This window comes from Rhinolophus sinicus, linkage group LG06 (assembly GCF_036562045.2).
Source record: "Rhinolophus sinicus isolate RSC01 linkage group LG06, ASM3656204v1, whole genome shotgun sequence".
NCBI classification, from domain to species: Eukaryota; Metazoa; Chordata; class Mammalia; order Chiroptera; family Rhinolophidae; genus Rhinolophus; species Rhinolophus sinicus.
In genome coordinates this window covers 50,270,999-50,284,744 of record NC_133756.1, presented here as the reverse complement: position 1 = coordinate 50,284,744, position 13,746 = coordinate 50,270,999, and the positions used below count along the sequence as shown (strand labels likewise).

The 13,746-nt window shown below is 35.4% G+C and overlaps 1 long non-coding RNA gene across 1 annotated transcript in view; it reads right to left on the bottom strand.

The window, feature by feature from the left end:
* Positions 1 to 1,673: 1,673 nt before the first annotated feature.
* LOC141572386 (uncharacterized) overlaps positions 1,674 to 13,746 on the bottom strand; it is a 123,982-nt gene continuing 111,909 nt past the window's right edge. Inside the window, exons 2-3 of the long non-coding RNA XR_012497749.1 lie at positions 7,709 to 7,789; positions 1,674 to 3,995 (exon numbers count right to left, since the gene is read on the bottom strand). This is a non-coding gene — a long non-coding RNA (uncharacterized LOC141572386). The remainder of the gene's footprint in view (positions 3,996 to 7,708; positions 7,790 to 13,746) is intronic.

Here is a 13,746-nt window from a genome sequence, read left to right as displayed (position 1 = left end):
AAATGATTTATTTCTCAATTACTAGATGTTATCAAGTTTCTCTAAGTCGAATTTTCACAGCCAAGCCCACATACAAAAATGTCCCTCAAGAGAAGGAATATATAAAAGAAAAAAAATCTAGAAGCAAAAAATATACTAGAAGCAAAAAACTAGAAAAACAAATTTTAAATTACATTTAAAATAGCATTAAAACCTAAGATGTTATCAGGTACTTACATTGTAAATCAATACACAGGAATACATTTAATAGAAGATTGGAGAGACCAGTACATTGAAAATTATGAAATAAAATATTGCTGAAACTAAAGAAGACCTAAAGAAATGAAGAGATACAACGTAGTTGTTATACTGAATTGCGTCCTCCCAAAATTCATATGTTGAAACCCTAACATCCAATGTGATTATATTTGGAAATAGAGCTTATAAAAAGTAATTGAGGTTAAATGGGGTCATAAGGGTAGCGGCCTAATCTGATAAGGTTGGTGCCTCATTAGAAGAGAAAAAGACACCAGTTTTCTCTCTCTCTCAGCCATATGAGGACATAGCCAAAGGAGTTGTCACCACACCAGAAAGAGAGACTTCAGCCAACACGTTGATCTTAGACTTCCCAGACTCCAGAACTGTGAGGAAAAATATTTCTGTTGTGTAAACCATCCAGTGTATGGTATTTTGTTATGGCAGCTCAAGCTAAGACAATAGTCGTGAATTTAAAAATTTAATGTTATTGTTAATATTCTTATATTGAATATCAATATTAAGATGTCAATTCTCCCCCAAATCATCTAGAGATTCAATGAAATCACAGTCAAAAATGTGATTTCATTGGCAAGAGAAAAACTTTTTTCCAGAAATTGACAAGTGGTAGAATCTAGAACAGACAAAGCAATCCTAAAAAAAGAAGAGCGAAGTTGAAGGACTCCGTTTGTCTACTGATTTAAAGATTTTTCTCTAAAGTTACAGCAATGAGATAGTATGGTATTGATTAAAGGATAGACAAATAGGTCGATGCAACAGAATAGAGAGCCTGAAATAGACATGCAAATACCTGGTCAGTTGGTGTTTGATGTAGATGCTAAGGCAATTCAGTGGGAAAAGAAAAACCTGTTCAAAAATTGGTGCTGGAACACCTGACTATTCATATGAAAGAATAAAATGAACATTTACTACTACCTCACACCACACAAACACAGTAATTTGAGATAGATGTGTATGTGTGTTGGCAAGGACATGTATCCAGCATATATAAAAAATTCTTACAAATCAATAATAAAACAAACCATTCATTTAAAAAAAATGAAAAAGGACTTGAACAGACACTTCACAAAAATTCAGTAAGCAAATAAAAAGGTGTTCAACATCACTCACTAGTCATCAAAGAAATGCAAATTAAATCTGAATGAAGATTCTTCTTCACATCCACTACAATGGCTACAATTAAAAAGACTAAGAACATTCAATGTTAGCAAGAATGTGGTATAATCTGGAATTTTCATATCTTGCTGAGAGTATTGATGAGAGTATTAAAATGGTACAATCATTTTGGGAAAATATTTGGGAATTCTTATAAAGTTAAACATACACATAGCTAGCAGTTCTATTCTTAGAGATTTACCAAAGAGAAATAAAAGTATATGTTTGCAAAAAAGACTTGTACGTGAATGTTTATAGCTGCTTTATTAATAATAACTGAAAACTGTAAACAACTCAGATGTTATCACATAGGAGAGTAGATGAACCAATTGTGGTATATTCATACAATATGATAGTATGCAGCAATTAAAAGGAACAAACTACTGATATACACCATAATATGAATGAATTGAATAACAATTACATTGACTCATAAGCTAGACACAAATGAATACAAACTGTATAGTTCCATTTATATAAAGTTCAAAAACTGACTAAACGAATCCATGTTATTAGAAATCAGAACAGTGGTTGCCTGTGGGGTTGAGGATTGATTGGAAGAGAACACAAGGGAAATTTCTGGAGTGTTGGAAATGTTCTCTTTCTTGATAAGGATGTTTGCTGCATGTGTGTATATTTGTCAAAATTCATAGAATTGTACACTTAAGATCCGTAATTCCAATGCATGTATATTTCATCTCAAAAGAAATGTAAAAAAGAAAAATAGTGAGGGAAAAGTACATTAGAGAAGACCTGAGCTGCTCAAAACTTTATAAAACACCTCAGTTCTACCCTCCAAATGTTCTCTGAGCTCACTAAATATTTCTTCTTTCCTTCCCCTCTCTATCTCAGGGGTCTACTTAGTCTCCAAAAGGTACCCAGTGTTTCAAATATTCAGGTTACAGATGAAACACAGAAAAGCCAGGAAGAGTAGAAATATTTTATTCTAACATGGGTACACCCTCGTTGCAAATATTTAACATTTTTTAGAATTAAGTGTATCTCTTACCAGGTGATGATGACTAATTATGAAGATAAGTCATTAATATTTGCATAATGATTTATAATTGACAGAGTGTTTCAAACGTGTGAGATTACGTACAGCCTGGTGCTATGTTAAAAACCACACCCTTCTTTTGTTCATTTTCTTCACTAGGTGTTTGAGTATCATTGGACTCCTTATATTTTCAGCTAATGAATGAACAATTAAAATATGATTTACTTATCCATATACTCATACCTAAGAATCAGAAGAATCACTTCCACTTCTGCTTTAGAGTCCAGTAAGTTGGAGTCATACTAAATGGTTTAGTACTTTAGGCTCCTTTCTGTTACTCATTATTCATTAAACAATTAAACAATTATGTGTCTACCAAGTACTGTGTACTGAGCATTTTCTAAATGCTCTCTTGTCATAGTAAATAAATCCAGAGTCTTTGTTCTCAAGGACAATCTTGTAACAGAAATGTAGCTAATACAATGCAAGGATGAAAGTGTAAATAAAGGCATTTTGAAATGTTATGAGAATCTATATGAGGGAAATGTTAACTGTGTAAGGTCCCTACCTTGAATCTCTTTGAAATGAAGTAAAATTTAAATGAACAGAGAAAATTATACAGACTAGGATAGGGTGTCATAGAAAGAATCAGAGACTTTCTGTTCAAGTTATTCTTGAAGAAAAGCATGATTTAACCACGAGAGGAAAGAAGATTGTGCAGGGAGAGAGCTCAAATGAGAAATGGGCCCAAAACCAAATTAACATTTAAAAATATGAAGAAAGATGAACCAGTTAAAAAAAGAGAAAGAATTATATGAGAAGTTGGAGGAGAAAAAGGAGAGAAAATGTCTCTGCAAACACAGAAGGAAAGTCAAGGCTATCAAAACTGGAGATCAGGTAAGGTAAGGATTGAAAAGAGTCCATCAGATTGAATAATTGGGAGGGTTCTGGTTGCATTAACCGGAGCGATTTCAACAGAAAGATGGAAACAGACTATGGTTTAATTTTTAACCCAAGGGAGTAAAAATCTGAAGGAAAAAAAAAAAAAAAGTTTGTGCCTGTAATTTAAAAATCCATGGCTTTAGAGTCAGAGACCTGGATTCAATTGAGTTCCTAGCCTATCTCTCCTCTCGGTGTGTGGTTTAAGCAAGTCACTTATTCCTCAGGGTCTAAGTTTCTTCGTCAGGTGAAAAACAGAAATAAAACCTTTTCCCCCACCCACTCCATGTAGTTTTTCTGAGAGTCAAATGAGTTAGGTTTTGGTAAAAAAAAAACACACACATTATTAACTATAAATTGTGTTCTGTAAGGTGAAGTGCTGCTGAAATAATAAGAGAGGTGGCTCACTTTAGGCAATGAGGGATTCCCCAAATAGTTGCGTAAGTAAAATAGTAGTCAATGTTTTAGATTTGTTTGCTATTTAAAGATACCTATGGTGAACTCTTTGAAAAGTGACAAATCTTCTTTAATGTGAACAGTCATTCTGCAATATTTTCTTTCTTTCTCCCTTTCTTCCTCTTTTCATTCTTCCTTCCTTCATTTCTTTTCCATTTCTTCCTTTTATTTCTTCTTTTTAGCTGTATGCTTTCTGTAAACCACAAGGTAAGACAAAGCCTATCTTCAAAAATGCAGGACACAAATAAAGCAAAGACTTAGTACCTCTTAGAAAAGAAACTAATACATTAGGATGGAATCGGACAAAGAATTTACAAAGTCAGGCTTAGAAAAAAAGGGAATACCTACAACTATAAAGAGATATAAACTGTTCGACTCATCACACCTACCAATGCCACAATTGCACAAGGGGGCAGTAACCTTTTCTGTCGAGGGGCCATTAATTGTCTAAGAAATACTCATAGGCATCAGTAGGGAACCTTTAACACCAACAAGGGAAAGCCATAAAAATAGAGGGAAAAATCTGAAATAGAATATCAGATAACAGAACCATAAATAGGAAAGAGAACTGAAGAAAATGAGAGAGAGTAAAAGTGAAGAAAAAACAGAAAATGACATTAGAGAAGAAGGCCATACACTTTGGATGTCAGCCTGAATCATGACTCTACCATCTTCCAGCTTTTCGTCCTTGAACAAATTATGTAACTATTCAGAGCTTCTTTTCCTCATCTATTAATACAGATAATTCATACATACTTTATAAAGTGGTTGTGGGAATTAAATGAGAAAATAAGTGCTTAGGAGATTGTCTGGTAAGTATTCACAAATGAATAGATGTTACTTTTCTTTTTTTCTTTTGCACATGTCTTTGTTTCCCCAACATGACTTTGCACACTGAACAGACAGACCAGAATAAATTCTTGTGGATGTAATTCTGCAAGCAGTGTACCTTGTACGAGGGCACTCAGGGTATTTGCCCAGCCATGAGGGTGGATTCCTTCAAATAAAACCCCTGTTCATTTTCTTCTAGTGCCTTTCTCTGCCTTGACTAGAAATTAGCAACTCTTTCCATTGCATCTGGTTTAGAGATTCTGACTACTGTATGCACTGAAAACTCCAGTCATAAACCGCTAAAAATTACCACATTATTTATTCAGAATAGTCAGCTTCCCTGCCTCTGATGACCCCATATTATCACACTCTGAAATTAGAAACCCTGCATTTGCAATTTGACTATGTTGGATCTGGGTTTTCACAACATGTAGTTTGCACAGTAATAATACTTAGAGATCTTTCATTTTTCTACAGAAATTAATTGCCTAAACCACAATGATTTATAGTCACACTGAACATGATTATTAATTTTCCTGATGATTATACCTGTGGGCGGCAACAAATCTACTTGTGATAGACCTGGCTTTGAATTGCTGCTAAAACTAAAATGTTCATAAGGTAATAACAACTAATTTTTACCTTAATCAACTTACACTTAAAAGAATTTAATATAGGGCACTTGTGCCTTGTGGGGAAACTTGTTTGAAATATAAGGTGCTGAGTTATTTATGAGAATAATTATATATTTGTTACTCTAGTTTGTACTGGGAAATCAAGATCTCAAATGAGTCTGAGATACATTAAAAAATATAATGAACTCAGCAGAGTTGTACAAGCTTAAGAACTTTTGCACTTAGGTAAATATATAACCTGGCATAACTACCCTGGTTATGAAAAAAAAAAAGATTATTAAAGCTCACTACATCGTGCTGCCTTATTTTTTTCTTCCCTAATGCTGCTAGTGCTTCCACGCACGATCATTGTTAACAAGAAAGTTAAGGCATTTGATACCTAGGAGAACAGCTTTGTCCTTCCTTCCTCATTACTCACCATAAAATTATTTTCAAACGGCCTTGCTCTTATATTCCCAGGAGTACTAGTCCCTACCAATAGCTCCTGATGAAGGAAAATAATATTGGTTTGGGGAAATTGAACTCAGACAGAGCAGTCTAGTGTCTTATAAGTACCCACTGCTTCATTTCATGATGCCGGGCGGTTCATTCACTTCTGTGGAATATTTTCCTCCCTATTGGGATACAAGTTACAAAAAAAGAGAAGGCTTTGATTATTGGTTGATATGCATACCTTATATGATTCTGTATGTTCATATCCCAGAAATATTTAAGGCTTTTTCCCTGATTAGTGGCATTATGCAGTTATGCAAATAATCTGTTATATCTAGGCACATTATGCCGTTATGTAAATGATCTATTTCATTTATATTTCCCATAGAGTAATAGGGTAGGGAAGAAATGTTCTTCTGCACTTTCCCTGGTTTTTAATGAGTTGTTCAGACATATTCAGCTGGTGATCAGTCTTGGAATTTCTAGCACGGGGTGTGAGTTAATCTTTCTGTGTGATCACCATGAATTGTCTCTCACTTTTCCATTCAATTCAGCAAATATTTATTGAGTGCTTATTGTTTGCAAGATGTTTCTGTAGGTGGGGACCACCCAAAGGGGCTCAGGTGTTGCTCAGGTAGACTCTGGGAGGGATGTAATGTACCTTGTGATCTTTCTTTTCTGACCACCTAGACACATGATGAAGGTCAGTTGAGCTCCATCCATTTTAGAACTTCCTAGCCATACAAGAAAACATATTTTTTAATTCAGAAAAAAAATTAAAGAAAATGGAGAACGTCTAATTGCATTTATGCAATGGGAGTAAGCTAAATAATTTAAATATAGATATGGCCATAGACAACAGTCTACAATTAAGATACAAATCAAACTACAATATGAACCTGGGATGAACTAAAGTTTCTTTGCACTGAGGAGCTGAGTTAAACCTATGCTTATTTGCCTGGTTGTATCACTTCTGGTCTCTTCCAATATTACACATGCTAGTCTATAGTCCACAGGAGTTTAGACCAGATCGATTATTTCCTTTTATGAAGATCAATATACAAATTGTAGAGAATTCTCAGCCTCTCTGTCAGCAAATGCTCAACATTTATTTCTTTATTTAACAAATACTTACTGAGCACCTACCCTGTGTCAGGGCGCTGACCCTTATGGGGCCTGTTGTAGAAGAAAGATTAATCTAAGAACACATTTGCAAACTCTTCTAGGAGATAGAAAAGAGAGGTACTTGGGCTATAAAGTGTCCTTGTCAGGGAAGTCAGAGAAGGTTCAGAATTTTGGATTCTGAGTCTTTTTAAACCACATTTAGATGTAGCAATATGTTTTCATAGCTGTGCAAAGACTTGTGCATATTTCTAAGGATAGACAGTCTATAAAATCATACAGTTCCTTCCTCCATGGTAGTTGTAACAAATGGGATTTTAAAAAATTCCTCTGGATGTGGGTCAGAAGAAAGCAATTTCTGGTCTAAGTACTCCACCAAAATCTTTCTCAGGTTCTTAAAAAAAAGTTAAATATAGCTCTATATTTTCTTCTGGTGTCATATTATCTTTATTGTTTATCCATTTCATGATAACTTATGTATCTGTTGAATCAGTACTAGGCACTCTATCTGATGATGTTATTCAACTTCTCTTGTTGGTGGAGGATCTTGCTGAGAAAGATAAACAAAGAAAAATAATTCTTAAAACTTTCATGTGTCTATACATTCAGCATAGTATATATTGGTCATCAACTGATTGTGTGGATAATTCAGTTCAATATCATTTACTACATATGGAAATCATGTAGTTGTTGCCAGTTTGGCACTCCTCTTTTCCTGTAAGAATATTCTATGTCCAGTTGGCTGCCATGTAACTTACATCTTCCTTGGGAGAAGTATACTCTGCCCACCTAGCATCAGATTTGGTCATGTGATTTGCTTTGGCCAATGAAATGAGAGTGAATGTCAGGTATACCAGTTCGGAGTAAAATGTTTAAGAATCTTTACCTGTTTTCTTCATCTCTCTCTCGTACTTTTCTCTCTTCCAGAAGAATGGCATCTCCCAGAGGGTGTCTGCTACTTCTGATTCTGGAATGAAAAAGTCATTTGAAGCAGAACAGAGACATAGCCAAGTGAGAAACAAGCATGTGTAGTGCAAGCCTACCCTACTGAAAGCTGACTGACAGATTAAATACCAAAGGTATGTGCCAGATTCCAAGCTAAAAAATAAGGATAGAACTGTAGTCTCTGCCTTCCAGCCTCAATCTAAACTACTCACTAGTTCTTGCATCGTGGTTTATAAACTAAGGTGGTGTCAGAGGCCACACTGAGTTTGAGTCATCAAAATAAACTCCATTCACACACATATTCTAGATGCTCTGTAGGAAATGAAAGGACACTTTCTGACTCCTTTCTCCCTAATACAAAGTGCACATTTTAAAAAGAGTCAATACAGTAGATCTACCAATCTAAAATTTAGAAAAACAAGACAAAAAAAGTATCTAGTAATTCTCTTGTGATTGAGCAATTTGCTCAATGCCTCTGCCAGTGCTTTGAGTGGGGCGTGATTTTAGATGCCAGGCTGATACCAAGTATTCCCAACATCCACTGTTTGGATCTGAGCTAACTTCACAATTTGAATAATCAGCTGCCTTTGATAGGTGCCCATGATGGCTTAGGGTCAGGAGGCCATCAGGAGCCCATGCAGAAGACCTACAAGTTCCCAGAGCACAACATTCTGTGCATATGAATAAATTTGGTAAATTTACAATACGTAGTTGGTAGATTGTAGTAACATTCTTAGATATTTAGAGACTGGGATAAAATGGCATATTGACAAGCTAATAGCTCCTGCAGTTCAGTGATCCACCATCCATGCACTTATAAAAGGTTCTGATCAGTCCAATTCTAAGGCTTGTTCTAACATTGCAGAACACACTTGTTTCTGATATAATATTATTTATCTCCTTTTACTTTTTTGTGTTCGCAGTATTTCAAAGAAAATAATGCATTGTATTTGTAGCATTTCCAGGTTAATATTTACAATAGAATACATTTTAAGGGGGAAAAAAATCAGAGAAAGAAGAAGTAGAGATAAACTGATATGGAGGAAGAAAACAAAAGGAGGACGAGAGTCAGGGAGGGGAGGAAGAAGAAGCTCATGAAAAAAGTAGAGGAAAAGGCATAATTGAAGAGTGAATCAGGTGAAGAGAAGAGACATAAGTTAAGGTAGTAGAAACTGGGAGACAGGAGAGACAGGAAGAAAATGAAAGGGGGGAGGAAAGAATGGACACAAAAAATGATGCTTCAAAAACACTGCAGATGTAGAGAAAAAAACAAATGGTAATGGCAAGGAAAACATGAAAAATTGAGTATTTAAGTGAAAAAGTAATCATTTCAAAGCTTATCATAAATATGAAAACAAGATTAAATGTTTGGGGAGTAAAGCTTTTATAAGAATACAATGACAAGGAGGAAAAATTGAAGTGAAGGCACAAAGAGAAAGGGTTTTAAACAGTCAACTGATACTCGCTAGAGGAAATGTTACAGAATGAAAAGTTAGAAATGAGAAACTGGTAAAGCATTGATTTTTTTTGTTTGTTTACTATTATCATTACATTTTGTCTTTTTAACTTTTTATTATTGTAAATGGATAGTACCAACAATACCAGTATTGCATACTGTATATCATTCTCTGGGTTATATTACATATATAAATCTGAAACAGTATTGGATGAAAATGCACCCAAAAGGGAAAATACACATAAAAGTCAAAGATAAACTATAACTTGACAATGTGCACCAAAAAATCATCTGTTCCAAATTATATAACCTTAGCTTTCTAATGCCAACTTTAAATTATGGTTGCCTCTCTCGTGCATTTTCAGACTTGTTAAGCAGAATCACAAACTAATATTTGTTTTGCTATTTATTTGGAGGAAAACCATCGTTCAGTGTGGTTCAGTCAATGAAGGTGGTAGAATCACAGAACCCCACACTTTAACAGATGGAGATGGTCTGCCCAACATACAGACCACTTCCTTCAGATGTCTCCACATGGGTGTTCCCCTACGTCTTCCAAAGAGGTGCTGTTCTTGCTTGCACATTATTCCCTTTTGTAAGTTTTTCACACTCTTGTCTCAGGGAATTAAGTTTCTTTCCTTTGGGAATTAATTTTGTTTTAGCTGAGAAAAAGATTGAGGCATCAGTACCTTCACACACAAAAAAAGAAAAAGAAAAGATTCTCTTGCAATGTTTGTCCTTGGTCGTTGCCTGGCCACGCTGAAGCTTGCTGTCTTCAAAAATAGGAAGTCTTTTGCAGAATAGGCTGCTTGCCAGATTTAGTCTGGGCCTCATGGGCCTGAGATTTACTGTTTTTAATTTTTTTTCTGATGGGCATTCTAAATACCTGTTTCATGCAATGTTTAATTTCAGCACAGCAGGTATTAGCATATCCAAAAATGGGACTAAGCCGCCTGTTTCCTTGTATGATGAAATGCCTAAAACACAGCTAGGTTTTTACAACATTCAGTCCTTTATCCCCTTAACAGCCAGTGCCTGTTTCTTTAAAAATGGTACTTTTTATGGATTCCTCTGACTACTTCTAAGATAATTTTCCGTAGCCCATCTTCCCCACTAAGAATATGAAACTCCACATCTGTATTCATTTGAACAGTTTTTGAACTGAGACTAACAAACAGGAGAAAGGTTTGGGGCTGCTTCCTTTTAACAAGATGGCAGCTTGAGGACATCAAAGAAAAGCAATCTCTCTAAATTTTTCTGTGCAGATGTTGATGACACAAAAAGAAATGATTTTCAAAATCATCAGCAACACTATTAACAATACATTTGTTAATATTTACATAATCTAAAGAAATGTTTAATCTTTGGTGCTCAATGAAGAATTTATCTTGATGGGATATGACTTTTGATGTTAATGCAACAATGGTAGACAAATATGCTCAGTACAATATTTAAAATAGAAGGTAGTTGCCATTTTAATTGCTGCAGCAAGGCAGGCCGAAGGAATTGACCATGCAATCACATAAACTTACCAAATACATATACATCAAAACATACACACACACACACACACACACACACACACACACACATGCATGTACACACCACAGAAGAGAGGAAGGAAAATAGTCATTTTCATGTAGGAAAAGAGTAAGTAATCCATGCATTAAAGAGTGAGAGGGTTCCTCTAATTAACATAAAAGCTATGTCTGTCAACAAGTACTTATTAGATACGTGTACCTAAATGGTCCAGTGTGAAATGCTTTCCACATGAAATACATGGTTATGATGAAAACTCTTCAATAACATTTCTCTAAGTCTAATCCATTTCTACTTCCCCCAGGGTCCCCTCTTACCTCTTCCCACTTAGTCTATTTCAGTAATAAATAAATACATAGATAAAATTATAATTTTATAAAAAATTATTTAAGGGGGAAAGCATAGAACTAAGTGAGCTCAGCAAATCTCAAGAAGTAAAGAAAAGAATTTATAAGAACAAAGAGCTCAGACCAAATGTCTTGTTCCCTGCAATCTGTTCTCCAAATTGCAAATAGAAGGAGATCTGCACATATCAAAGCTGATAATAATGTTGATAAATCAGATTTGATCATGATACTGATAATTTCATCAGAGCTGCCACTTACAGAGTATTTAGCATGTGCCAGGCATCATAGTAAATACTTTCTGCACTTGATTTCGTCTAATCATATTTAACCCTTGTTGAAATACTTTCCTTGGCCCTCAGAATAAAGTTAAACTTTAATAATAGAATAGGTAAGACCTTGGTGAAGCTAACCTCTCTTTAATCTTTTCAGTCACATTTCCCACTACCTTAACGTTCCATACACCAGCCTTCAAGGGATTACTTCTAAGACGCCTTGGTCTCTCTCACCTTAGAACCCATCCTACTTAGTTTGAAGGTCTCAGCTTCCTCCAGGGAGCTTTTCCTGACCTTACACATCCCTTACGTGTCCCTCCTGGAGCACAAAACACCTGTTCTTGCTGCCATTAGTGTATTTATTCCAATGTATTATAATTTCCTGCCTCCATATTCTCCATTAGCCCATGAATTCCATATGGACAGAGACACTTCATGCCAGACTTACAGATTGTTCCCAGTAAATATTTATAGAATTAATAAATAGATAAATAAATGTCTATGTATTGCTTAAAGGGAGAGGAAGCAGAAATGACTCTCTTTTTCTATAATATAAGCCTATAATATAAATGCGTAATTCAGTGTCTCTATTGTTCATGTCCAGTGAAATCTTTTCATGCCCATAGAACAGCGGGGTATTTCCCCTGTAGGATAGCACAGCGTTCTCTAAAATGGGCTATGCAGGATGAATTTTTGGTATGCAGGAGGAAATACTGGGATGTTCATTTACATTTGTGTAAAAAATAAGCTTTACAAGTATTTGCTATGTGAATTGACACACATGCCCCCCTTGATGTGTGTGTATGTGAGACAGAAGTGAGTGGTGTGATAACCAGGGCAGGAGGTGCTAGCACACACAACATGCATTACTGTGGGTTACACGTACTGATGACATGGATTTATGGAGTCTCTGATCTCACTTTAGTTACACACTAACCTCACAAAGTGGGCACCTTATGTTTCAAAATTGCTGCAAAATTATAGATGGCAATTAATACAGATTGTAAGAAGTACAGATCAAAAATGATGCCACTAATATAAGCGCAAGTTGACACATCTACTCTTTCTAGCATGAGCTCTTCAAAAACCACATTACTAATTAAAATAAGGACAGTATAATTTTATATGGCAATAAGTCAACAAAAAATAATTTTAAAATATTTAAGGCAGCTACGTTCATTGTCGTACATGATAAATGTTGTCCTGCGTGTCATGTTTGAAATGTGACCTGATAATAGTGGCATATGTATACAATTTATAAAAAAAATATGTATAGAGGTACTGTCAAAGGGTTTGATATTGAGCAGTGTTCAATAAAATGAGCTTGAAGAACATTGGCCCTGGAAGAAGCGAGTCCCTTCCTCCTTGCCCATTCTACTTCCCACATTGTCATCCTCCACTTTCAAAGTCTGAAGCCTTTTACTCCCTGAAGGCCACTTTATGTCCCCTCTGATCCTGTGATGCCTACTCAGTTTTTATGTATCTCACATCGAGGCCAACCCTCTGCTGTTGTGGAAGTGAAGCCACTCAATCAATGACAAGCAGTGGCTTTTAAGTCAGACCTACAAGGTTCTGGAGAACTATCTCCATGGGATATTTCCTTAATATCTTTGTCAGTGCAAAAAAGTACACTAGCAATTCCTAAATACAATGTAAAATAAGCCATAGTCCCTTCTTTCAAGGAATTGTGTAGAAGAGATAGCATGCAAACTAGTGAACAGGTAGAAAAACTTGACTAATGTCACTTCTGTCCGAATCTTCCTTCTTTCTCATGATCTGAAGACTAGTAAGCAGGCCTCCTTCTGTGATTTTACATATGGAAGTAACTGTTAGCCCATCAACAGAGCTCCATTATTTTCTTCCATTCTGATATTCATCAGTGCCATTGCAAGGACTTGTACCTCATCACAACAAATACGTTACAAAATTTCACAAAAGGCCAAAACTATCAATAAATAATGATTTCCAGTTTGTTTGATGTGGACTGAAACTGCAGGACCTATCAATAGACAAGGTTTTGATGATTTCACTGGAAATCCTAGCAATGGAATAGTTGTCTTCAAGAACAAGGGTGTTCTTTGAGAGTTGTCCTAGAGGAAATTTTTAAGGTCTCCTGCTTAAAATTTGACATATTAATGATCTACTATTCAACCCAACCTTCCTTGCTATGAAAATGTCTAAAGGAATTCACTCACCATTGTCCTTGTTAGTTGGGAATGAATGCTTATTGATCACCGGTATTGATCTACTGCTTTAGATAAAAACAATACGTTTCAAAGTACATCCAAAAGAGTTGAAGGACCAAAGTAAAAATGTAACTTATGCTGGTTACTAGGTGATTGATCACAACTGGTTTTGCTGCCTT